Here is a 12595-nt window from a genome sequence, read left to right on the forward strand (position 1 = left end):
TCACTACATTTTAAAACACTGTATTTTTACAAAAAATGTTTTTACAAAAAATATTTTTACATGCTGAATTTTAAAAAGCTGTACTTTAAACAAAAAATACTTTTACATGCTGGATTTTAAAACATTGTATTTTAACAAAACATATTTTTACACAGTGAATTTTTAAACACTGTATTTTAATAAACTGAATTTTTAAACACTGTATTTTAAAACACTTTGTTTAAACAAACGGTGTATTTTAATAAACAGAATTTTTGCGCACTGAATTTTAAAACACTATTTTAACTGAAATCTAAATCACTACAATTTAAAACACTGTATTTTTACGAAAATACATTTTGCATGCTGAATTTCAAAACACTGTACTTTAACAAAACATATTTGTACACACTGAATTTTAAAACACTGTATTTTAACAAACTGATTTTTTTACACAGTTAATTTTAAAACAATGTATTTTAATAAACTGAATTTTTACACACTAAATTTTAAAACACTGTACTTTTACACACTAAATTTTAAAACACTGTATTTTAATAAACTGAATTTTTGCTTACTTAATTTTAAAACACTATTTTTAAACCAACGCTGTATTTTAACAAACTGAGTTTTTGCGCACTAAATTTTAAAACACTATTTTAACTGAATTCTAAATCACTACATTTTAAAACACTGTATTTTTACAAAAAATATTTTTACATGCTGAGTTTTAAAACACTGTACTTTAAACAAAAACTTTTTACATGCTGAATTTTAAAACATTTGTATTTTAACAAAACATATTTTTACACACTGAATTTTAAAACACTGTATTTTAACAAACTGAATTTTTGCACACTTAATTTTAAAACACTGTATTTTAACAAACCGAGTTTTTGCACACTAAATTCTAAAACACTATTTTAACTGAATTCTAAATCACTACACTTTAAAACACTGTATTATTAGAAAAAATATTTTTACATGCTGAATTTTAAAAACACTGTACTTTAAACAAAACATATTTTTACATGCTGAATTTTAAAACATTTGCATTTTAACAAAACATATTTTTACACACTGAATTTTAAAACACTGTATTTTAACAAACTGAATTTTTGCACACTTAATTTTAAAATACTGTTTTCAACAAACTGAATTTTTACATGCTGAATTTTAGAATACTACACTTAAACACTATTTTAACAAAAATATGTTTACATGCTGAATTTTGTAGTGAAAACACTACATTTCAAAACATGTATTTTAACAAAAAATATTTTTACATGCTGAATTTGAAAACATTGTATTTTGACTAAAAATATTTTTACACACTGAATTTTAAAACACTGTATTTTAACAAACCACATTTTTAAACACTACATTTTAAAATACTGTATTTCAACAAACTGAATTTTAAAACACTACACTTAAACACTGTATTTTAACAAAAATATGTTTACATGCTGAATTTTAAAACACAGTATTTTAACAAATTAATTTTTTACACTGAATTTAAAAAATGAATTTTAACCAATTTAATTTGTACATGCTAAATTTTAAAACAGTATAATTTAACAAACTGAATTTTTAAAACGCTAACATTTTGCTTATAATATTTTTTTTTCGATTAAATTGTCAGCATAATTTGATGGAAAAAAAAGAAAAAAAGTTCACAAACTTCAAACGCAAAAAATTATGTAACAAATTCATTGTCCAAAAACAAAACTGCATTTTTGCACTTATTTTTAAAATACTGTTTTCAACAAACTGAATTTTTACATGCTGAATTTTAAAATACTACACTTAAACACTATTTTAACAAAAAATATGTTTACATGCTGAATTTGAAAACATTGTATTTTAACTAAAAATATTTTTACACACTGAATTTTAAAACACTGTATTTTAACAAACCACATTTTTAAACACTACATTTTAAAATACTGTATTTCAACAAACTGAATTTTAAAACACTACACTTAAACACTGTATTTTAACAAAAATATGTTTACATGCTGAATTTTAAAACACAGTATTTTAAAAAATTCATTTTTTACACTGAATTTAAAAAATGAATTTTAACCAATTTAATTTGTATATGCTAAATTTTAAAACAGTATAATTTAACAAAGTGAATTTTTAAAACGCTAAAATTTTGCTTATAATATTTTTTTTTAATTAAATTGTCAGCATAATTTGATGTAAAAAAAATTTTAATAATAAGTTCACAAACTTCAAACGCAAAAAATTATGTAACATAAATTAATTGTCCAAAAACAAACTTTCTGATAAGGACACTAATTAACCTCCATAGAAATGATGATGCCCAAAAGCAGATGCATAGCAAAACAATCACAAACAATGTAACTATAAACTACAAATTAATCAAAATGTATAACAGACCGTTTTGTAACTTTGTTACATTTTAATGTAATTGCATTTAATTTATTTTATATTTGTTTAATCGATATCATAATTACATATATAATTACATATATATGTTTTAACAAACAACATTTTTACAGACTTAATTTCAAAACAATGTATAACAGGCCGTTTTGTAACTTTGTTACATTTGAATTTAATTTTCATATTTGTATAATCAATATCATAATTACATATATATGTTTCAACAAACAAACATTTTACAGACTTAATTTCAAAACATTGTATTTTAACAAACTGAATTTTTACACACTTTATTTTAAAACATTTTATTTTAATAAACGGAATTTTTACACACTTAATTTGAAAAAAAAAAATACATATAAATACATTGACTTTAGTCAAACAAAGCTTAACAACAGAACAAAACCGGCAGTAGGTGCCACCTTCAAAATAAAGTAACCAACGAACGTCGGTGTCTTTTGTCATTCAATGTCTGCCTTGTACATCATTCTAAATGCCGTATTGATGTATATAATTTGACACATAATAAAAGTGGAAGCGAAATTGTAAACATGTCTGATCATTTCAACAATGTGACGATGCTCTTCCTAGAACGGGCTTTATTGTGAAAGCTCTTACCGGAAACACGAGCGCTACCAAGTGAGCAGCTCCAACTTGATTCTACCCGCCGCTGCTAACGAGAGTGTCACTGAGGAGAGTCGTCACTCTGCGCTTGGTCCACTTGGTGTTCACTTCGCCACACCTTCCATGCTGGGAGAACTCACTAGCTCCATTTTTTTAAAACTATAGTTTATAACGTAAGAAGAAACCAACAGGTGAACGTGACTTGTGTTTGTGCGCGGTTCTCCTTCCCTTCCAACCCGAGCAACCTGCTCCGGCTTGTCGGATGGACTAAATCATCTCCACTTTCACGACAAGACCTGCTCCTTTTCGGCATACGTTTCCCTTGTTTGACGGGATCAATTTGTAATTTTTTGGGGATTTTTGTACATCCCAAAGTGTTGGAGGGTCTCCAAGTTGAAGAGCTGAGTGTGTAAGAACCCCAGGTAAGACTTTTTTTTTTTTTTTTTTACTACTATTTACGCAAACTTTTTATTTTTAATGAATTTTTTTTATTTTATTTTGAAAATCTTTAATTATAATATTCAACATTTACATACAATCAAATAGATAATAATAATCAAAACAGGGCCAGGGGGTTCTTTCTGTTTCTGTAATATTGCAATAATTTCTCATTAAATTATTTATTTTTTATGGAAAATTATTACTTTTTAATGCAAAATGCTGACAGTTGTCATATACAATTCTGACTATTTGCCAATTTTTCTATTGTTGGAAAATATGACATTTTTGGAGTAAAATTATGACTTTTTCTAAGTAAAATTTCAGATTACTATTCTAATATCGCCAACATTTTAAAGTTTTCTTAAAAAATTGTTACTTTTGTCGAGTAAAATACAAGAATCAACTTTTTTTGTTTTATTTTTATTTTTTCAAAACCTTTATAATATAATATTCAACATTTACATACAATCAAAGAAATAATAATAATCAAAACAAAACAGCGCCAGGTTTTTTTTCTGTTTCTGTAATATTGAAAAATTAAAAAAAAAAATTATGTAAAATTATTACTTTTTAATGCAAAATGGTGACAGTTGTCATATAAAATTCTGACTTTTATCACAATATTGCCAATTTTTCTGTTTTTGTAAAATAGTGACATTTTTGGAGTAAAATTATGACTTTTGTCATTTTGCCAAGTAAAATGTCCGATTACTATTCTAATATTGCCAACATTTTAAAGTTTTCTTATAAAATTGTGACTTTTGTCGAGTAAAATACAAGAATCATCTTTTTATTTTTTATTTTTTTATTTTTCAAAACCTTTACTTATAATACTCAACATTTACATACAATCAAAGAAATAATAGTAATCAAAACAAAACAGCGCCAGGGTTTTTTTCTGTTTCTGTAATATTGAAAAAATTAAAAAAAAAAAATGTATGTAAAATTATTACTTTTTAATGCAAAATGCTGACAGTTGTCATATACAATTCTGACTTTTTGCCAATTTTTCTATTGTTGAAAAATATGACATTTTTGGAGTAAAATTATGACTTTGCCAAGTAAAATTTCAGATTACTATTCTAATATTGCCAACATTTTAAAGTTTTCTTATAAAATTGTGACTTTTGTCGAGTAAAATACAAGAATCATCTTTTTATTTTTTTATTTTTTATTTTTCAAAACCTTTACTTATAATATTCAACATTTACATACAATCAAAGAAATAATAATAATCAAAACAAAACAGCGCCAGGTTTTTTTTTTCTGTTTCTGTAATATTGAAAAAATAAAAAATAAATAAAGTATGTAAAATTATTACTTTTTAATGCAAAATGCTGACAGTTGTCATATACAATTCTGACTTTTTGCCAATTTTTCTATTGTTGGAAAATATGACATTTTTGGAGTAAAATTATGACTTTTGCCAAGTAGAATTTCCGATTACTATTCTAATATCGCCAACATTTTAAAGTTTTCTTATAAAATTGTGACTTTTGTCGGGTAAAATACAAGAATCATCTTTTTATTTTTATTTTTTTTATTTTTCATAACCTTTATTTATAATATTCAACATTTACATACAATCAAATAAATAATAATAATCAAAACAAAACAGCGCCAGGGTTTTTTTCTGTTTCTGTAATATTGAAAAAATTAAAAAAAAAAATGTATGTAAAATTATTACTTTTTAATGCAAAATGGTGACAGTTGTCATATACAATTCTGACTTTTATCACAATATTGCCAATTTTTCTGTTCTTGTAAAATGTGAAATTTTTGGAGTAAAATTATGACTTTTGTCATCATTTTGCCAAGTAAAATTTCAGATTACTATTCTAATATTGCCAACATTTTAAAGTTTTCTTATAAAATTGTGACTTTTGTCGAGTAAAATACAAGAATCATCTTTTTATTTTTATTTTTTATTTTTTTCAAAACCTTTACTTATAATATTCAACATTTACATACAATCAAAGAAATAATAATAATCAAAACAAAACAGCGCCAGGTTTTTTTTCTGTTTCTGTAATATTGAAAAAATAAAAGAATAAAATTATGTAAAATTATTACTTTTTAATGCAAAATGGTGACAGTTGTCATATAAAATTCTGACTTTTATCACAATATTGCCAATGTTTCTGTTCTTGTAAAATGTGAAATTTTTGGAGTAAAATTCTGACTTTTGTCATTTTGCCAAGTAAAATGTCTGATTACTATTCTAATATTGCCAACATTTTAAAGTTTTCTTATAAAATTGTGACTTTTGTCGGGTAAAATACAAGAATCATCTTTTTATTTTTTTATTTTTTATTTTTCAAAACCTTTACTTATAATATTCAACATTTACATACAATCAAAGAAATAATAATAATCAAAACAAAACAGCGCCAGGGTTTTTTTCTGTTTCTGTAATATTGAAAAAAATTTAAAAAAAAAAATTGTGTAAAATTATTACTTTTTAATGCAAAATGGTGACAGTTGTCATATAAAATTCTGACTTTTATCACAATATTGCCAATGTTTCTGTTCTTGTAAAATGTGAAATTTTTGGAGTAAAATTATGACTTTTGTCATTTTGCCAAGTAAAATGTCCGATTACTATTCTAATATTGCCAACATTTTAAAGTTTTCTTATAAAATTGTGACTTTTGTCGAGTAAAATACAAGAATCATTTTTTTATTTTTTATTTTTCAAAACCTTTACTTATAATATTCAACATTTACATACAATCAAAGAAATAATAATAATCAAAACAAAACAGCGCCAGGGTTTTTTTCTGTTTCTGTAATATTGAAAAAAAAAAAAGAAAAAAAAAAGTATGTAAAATTATTACTTTTTAATGCAAAATGGTGACAGTTGTCATATAAAATTCTGACTTTTATCACAATATTGCCAATTTTTCTGTTCTTGTAAAATGTGAAATTTTTGGAGTAAAATGATGACTTTTGTCATCATTTTGCCAAGTAAAATTTCAGATTACTATTCTAATATTGCCAACATTTTAAAGTTTTCTTATAAAATTGTGACTTTTGTCGAGTAAAATACAAGAATCATCTTTTTATTTTTTTATTTTTTATTTTTCAAAACCTTTACTTATAATATTCAACATTTACATACAATCAAAGAAATAATAATAATCAAAACAAAACAGCGCCAGGTTTTTTTTCTGTTTCTGTAATATTGAAAAAATAAAAAATAAAATTTATGTAAAATTATTACTTTTTAATGCAAAATGGTGACAGTTGTCATATAAAATTCTGACTTTTATCACAATATTGCCAATGTTTCTGTTCTTGTAAAATGTGAAATTTTTGGAGTAAAATTATGACTTTTGTCATCATTTTGCCAAGTAAAATTTCAGATTACTATTCTAATATTGCCAACATTTTAAAGTTTTGTTATAAAATTGTGACTTTTGTCGAGTAAAATACAAGAATCATCTTTTTATTTTTTATTTTTCAAAACCTTTACTTATAATATTCAACATTTACATACAATCAAAGAAATAATAATAATCAAAACAAAACAGCGCCAGGGTTTTTTTTCTGTTTCTGTAATATTGAAAAAAAAAATTAAAAAATGTATGTAAAATTATTACTTTTTAATGCAAAATGGTGACAGTTGTCATATAAAATTCTGACTTTTATCACAATATTGCCAATGTTTCTGTTCTTGTAAAATGTGAAATTTTTGGAGTAAAATTATGACTTTTGTCATCATTTTGCCAAGTAAAATTTCAGATTACTATTCTAATATTGCCAACATTTTAAAGTTTTCTTATAAAATTGTGACTTTTGTCGAGTAAAATACAAGAATCGTCTTTTTATTTTTTTATTTTTTATTTTTCAAAACCTTTACTTATAATATTCAACATTTACATACAATCAAAGAAATAATAATAATCAAAACAAAACAGCGCCAGGTTTTTTTTTTCTGTTTCTGTAATATTGAAAAAATAAAAAATAAATAAAGTATGTAAAATTATTACTTTTTAATGCAAAATGCTGACAGTTGTCATATACAATTCTGACTTTTTGCCAATTTTTCTATTGTTGGAAAATATGACATTTTTGGAGTAAAATTATGACTTTTGCCAAGTAAAATTTCAGATTGCTATTCTAATATTGCCAACATTTTAAAGTTTTCTTATAAAATTGTGACTTTTGTCGAGTAAAATACAAGAATCATCTTTTAATTTTTTATTTTTTTATTTTTCAAAACCTTTACTTATAATCAACATTTACATACAATCAAAGAAATAATAATAATCAAAACAAAACAGCGCCAGGGTTTTTTTCTGTTTCTGTAATATTGAAAAAATAAAAAATAAAATGTATGTAAAATTATTACTTTTTAATGCAAAATGGTGACAGTTGTCATATAAAATTCTGACTTTTATCACAATATTGCCAATTTTTCTGTTCTTGTAAAATGTGAAATTTTTGGAGTAAAATTATGACTTTTGTCATTTTGCCAAGTAAAATTTCCGATTACTATTATATCGCCAACATTTTAAAGTTTTCTTCTAAAATTGTGACTTTTGTCGAGTAAAATACAAGAATCATCTTTTTATTTTTTATTTTTCAAAACCTTTACTTATAATATTCAACATTTACATACAATTAAAGAAATAATAATAATCAAAACAAAACAGTGCCAGTGTTTTTTTTCTGTTTCTGTAATATTGAAAAAATTAAAAAAAAAAAATTATGTAAAATTATTACTTTTTAATGCAAAATGGTGATAGTTGTCATATAAAATTCTGACTTTTATCACAATATTGCCAATGTTTCTGTTCTTGTAAAATGTGAAATTTTTGGAGTAAAATTCTGACTTTTGTCATTTTGCCAAGTAAAATGTCCGATTACTATTCTAATATTGCCAACATTTTAAAGTTTTCTTATAAAATTGTGACTTTTGTCGGGTAAAATACAAGGATCATCTTTTTATTTTTTTATTTTTTATTTTTCAAAACCTTTACTTATAATATTCAACATTTACATACAATCAAATAAATAATAATAATCAAAACAAAACAGCGCCAGGGTTTTTTTTTCTGTTTCTGTAATATTGAAAAAATTTAAAAAAAAAAAATGTATGTAAAATTATTACTTTTTAATGCAAAATGGTGACAGTTGTCATATAAAATTCTGACTTTTATCACAATATTGCCAATGTTTCTGTTCTTGTAAAATGTGAAATTTTTGGAGTAAAATGACTTTTGCCAAGTAAAATTTGAGATTACTATTCTAATATTGCCAACATTTTAAAGTTTTCTTATAAAATTGTGACTTTTGTCGAGTAAAATACAAGAATCATCTTTTTATTTTTTTATTTTTTATTTTTCAAAACCTTTACTTATAATATTCAACATTTACATACAATCAAAGAAATAATAATAATCAAAACAAAACAGCGCCAGGGTTTTTTTCTGTTTCTGTAATATTGAAAATTAAAAAAAAAAAATGTATGTAAAATTATTACTTTTTAATGCAAAATGGTGACATTTGTCACATAAAATTCTGACTTTTATCACAATATTGCCAATTTTTCTGTTTTTGTAAAATAGTGACATTTTTCGAGTAAAATGATGACTTTTGTCATCATTTTGCCAAGTAAAATTTCAGATTACTATTATAATATTGCCAACATTTTAAAGTTTTCTTATAAAATTGTGACTTTTGTCGAGTAAAATACAAGAATCATCTTTTTATTTTTTTATTTTTTATTTTTCAAAACCTTTACTTATTATATTCAACATTTACATACAATCAAAGAAATAATAATAATCAAAACAAAACAGCGCCAGGGTTTTTTTCTGTTTCTGTAATATTGAAAAAATTAAAAAAAAAATGTATGTAAAATTATTACTTTTTAATGCAAAATGGTGACAGTTGTCATATAAAATTCTGACTTTTATCACAATATTGCCAATTTTTCTGTTCTTGTAAAATGTGAAATTTTTGGAGTAAAATTATGACTTTTGCCAAGTAAAATTTCAGATTACTATTCTAATATTGCCAACATTTTAAAGTTTTCTTATAAAATTGTGACTTTTGTCGGGTAAAACACAAGAATCATCTTTTTATTTATTTTTTTTTTATTTTTCAAAACCCTTACTTATAATATTCAACATTTACATACAATCAAATAAATAATAATAATCAAAACAAAACAGCGCCAGGGTTTTTTTCTGTTTCTGTAATATTGAAAAAATTAAAAAAAAAAATTATGTAAAATTATTACTTTTTAATGCAAAATGGTGACAGTTGTCATATAAAATTCTGACTTTTATCACAATATTGCCAATGTTTCTGTTCTTGTAAAATGTAAAATTTTTGGAGTAAAATTATGACTTTTGCCAAGTAAAATTTCAGATTACTATTCTAATATTGCCAACATTTTAAAGTTTTCTTATAAAATTGTGACTTTTGTCGAGTAAAATACAAGAATCATCTTTTTATTTTTTTATTTTTTATTTTTCATAACCTTTACTTATAATATTCAACATTTACATACAATCAAAGAAATAATAATAATCAAAACAAAACAGCGCCAGGGTTTTTTTTCTGTTTCTGTAATATTGAAAAAAAAAAAGAAAAAAAAAGTATGTAAAATTATTACTTTTTAATGCAAAATGGTGACAGTTGTCATATAAAATTCTGACTTTTATCACAATATTGCCAATTTTTCTGTTCTTGTAAAATGTGAAATTTTTGGAGTAAAATTATGACTTTTGTCATTTTGCCAAGTAAAATGTCCGATTACTATTCTAATATTGCCAACATTTTAAAGTTTTCTTATAAAATTGTGACTTTTGTCGGGTAAAATACAAGAATCATCTTTTTATTTTTATTTTTTTTATTTTTCAAAACCTTTACTTATAATATTCAACATTTACATACAATCAAAGAAATAATAATAATCAAAACAAAACAGCGCCAGGGTTTTTTTCTGTTTCTGTAATATTGAAAAAATTTAAAAAAAAAAAATGTAAAATTATTACTTTTTAATGCAAAATGGTGACAGCTGTCACATAAAATTCTGACTTTTATCACAATATTGCCAATTTTTCTGTTCTTGTAAAATGTGAAATTTTTGGAGTAAAATTATGACTTGTCATTTTGCCAAATAAAGTGTCCGATTACTATTCTAATATTGCCAACATTTTAAAGTTTTCTTATAAAATTGTGACTTTTGTCGAGTAAAATACAAGAATCATCTTTTTATTTTTTTATTTTTTATTTTTCAAAACCTTTACTTATAATATTCAACATTTACATACAATCAAAGAAATAATAATAATCAAAACAAAACAGCGCCAGTGTTTTTTTTCTGTTTCTGTAATATTGAAAAAATAAAATTATGTAAAATTATTACTTTTTAATGCAAAATGGTGACAGTTGTCATATAAAATTCTGACTTTTATCACAATATTGCCAATGTTTCTGTTCTTGTAAAATGTGAAATTTTTGGAGTAAAATTATGACTTTTGTCATCATTTTGCCAAGTAAAATTTCAGATTACTATTCTAATATTGCCAACATTTTAAAGTTTTCTTATAAAATTGTGACTTTTGTCGAGTAAAATACAAGAATCATCTTTTAATTTTTTAATTTTTTATTTTTCAAAACCTTTACTTATAATATTCAACATTTACATACAATCAAAGAAATAATAATAATCAGAACAAAACAGCGCCAGGGTTTTTTTCTGTTTCTGTAATATTGAAAAAATTAAAAAAAAAAATTATGTAAAATTATTACTTTTTAATGCAAAATGGTGACAGTTGTCGTATAAAATTCTGACTTTTATCACAATATTGCCAATTTTTCTGTTCTTGTAAAATGTGAATTTTTTGGAGTAAAATGATGACTTTTGTCAAGTAAAATTTCCGATTACTATTCTAATATTGCCAACATTTTAAAGTTTTCTTATAAAATTGTGACTTTTGTCGAGTAAAATACAAGAATCATCTTTTTATTTTTTTATTTTTTATTTTTCAAAACCTTTACTTATAATATTCAACATTTACATACAATCAAAGAAATAATAATAATCAAAACAAAACAGTGCCAGTGTTTTTTTTCTGTTTCTGTAATATTGAAAATTTTTTTAAAAAAAATTATGTAAAATTATTACTTTTTAATGCAAAATGGTGACAGTTGTCATATAAAATTCTGACTTTTATCACAATATTGCCAATGTTTCTGTTCTTGTAAAATGTGAAATTTTTGGAGTAAAATTATGACTTTTGTCATTTTGCCAAGTAAAATGTCCGATTACTATTCTAATATTGCCAACATTTTAAAGTTTTCTTATAAAATTGTGACTTTTGTCGAGTAAAATACAAGAATCATCTTTTTATTTTTATTTTTTTTATTTTTCAAAACCTTTATTTATAATATTCAACATTTACATACAATCAAAGAAATAATAATAATCAAAACAAAACAGCGCCAGGTTTTTTTTTTCTGTTTCTGTAATATTGAAAAAAAAAAAATTAAAAAAAATTATGTAAAATTATTACTTTTTAATGCAAAATGGTGACAGTTGTCATATAAAATTCTGACTTTTATCACAATATTGCCAATTTTTCTGTTCTTGTAAAATATTACATTTTTGGAGTAAAATTATGACTTTTGTCATTTTGCCAAGTAAAATGTCCGATTACTATTCTAATATTGCCAACATTTTAAAGTTTTCTTATAAAATTGTGACTTTTGTCGAGTAAAATACAAGAATCATTTTTTTATTTTTTATTTTTCAAAACCTTTACTTATAATATTCAACATTTACATACAATCAAATAAATAATAATAATCAAAACAAAACAGCGCCAGGGTTTTTTTTTCTGTTTTTGTAATATTGAAAAAATTAAAAAAAAAAAATTATGTAAAATTATTACTTTTTAATGCAAAATGGTGACAGTTGTCGTACAAAATTCTGACTTTTATCACAATATTGCCAATTTTTCTGTTCTTGTAAAATGTGAAATCTTTGGAGTAAAATTATGACTTTTGTCATTTTGCCAAGTAAAATTTCAGATTACTATTCTAATATTGCCAACATTTTAAAGTTTTCTTATAAAATTGTGACTTTTGTCGGGTAAAATACAAGAATCATCTTTTTATT

At 23.1% G+C, this 12595-nt stretch overlaps 1 protein-coding gene across 1 annotated transcript in view; it reads left to right on the top strand.

Moving 5' to 3' along the window:
• The first annotated feature begins 3087 nt into the window (after positions 1 to 3087).
• adgrg1 (adhesion G protein-coupled receptor G1) overlaps positions 3088 to 12595 on the top strand; it is a 155242-nt gene continuing 145734 nt past the window's right edge. Inside the window, exon 1 of the mRNA XM_061963671.1 lies at positions 3088 to 3437. The gene's annotated coding sequence lies outside the window, so the exon portion shown is untranslated. The remainder of the gene's footprint in view (positions 3438 to 12595) is intronic.

Source organism: Nerophis lumbriciformis, linkage group LG06 (assembly GCF_033978685.3).
Source record: "Nerophis lumbriciformis linkage group LG06, RoL_Nlum_v2.1, whole genome shotgun sequence".
NCBI lineage: Eukaryota > Metazoa > Chordata > Actinopteri > Syngnathiformes > Syngnathidae > Nerophis > Nerophis lumbriciformis.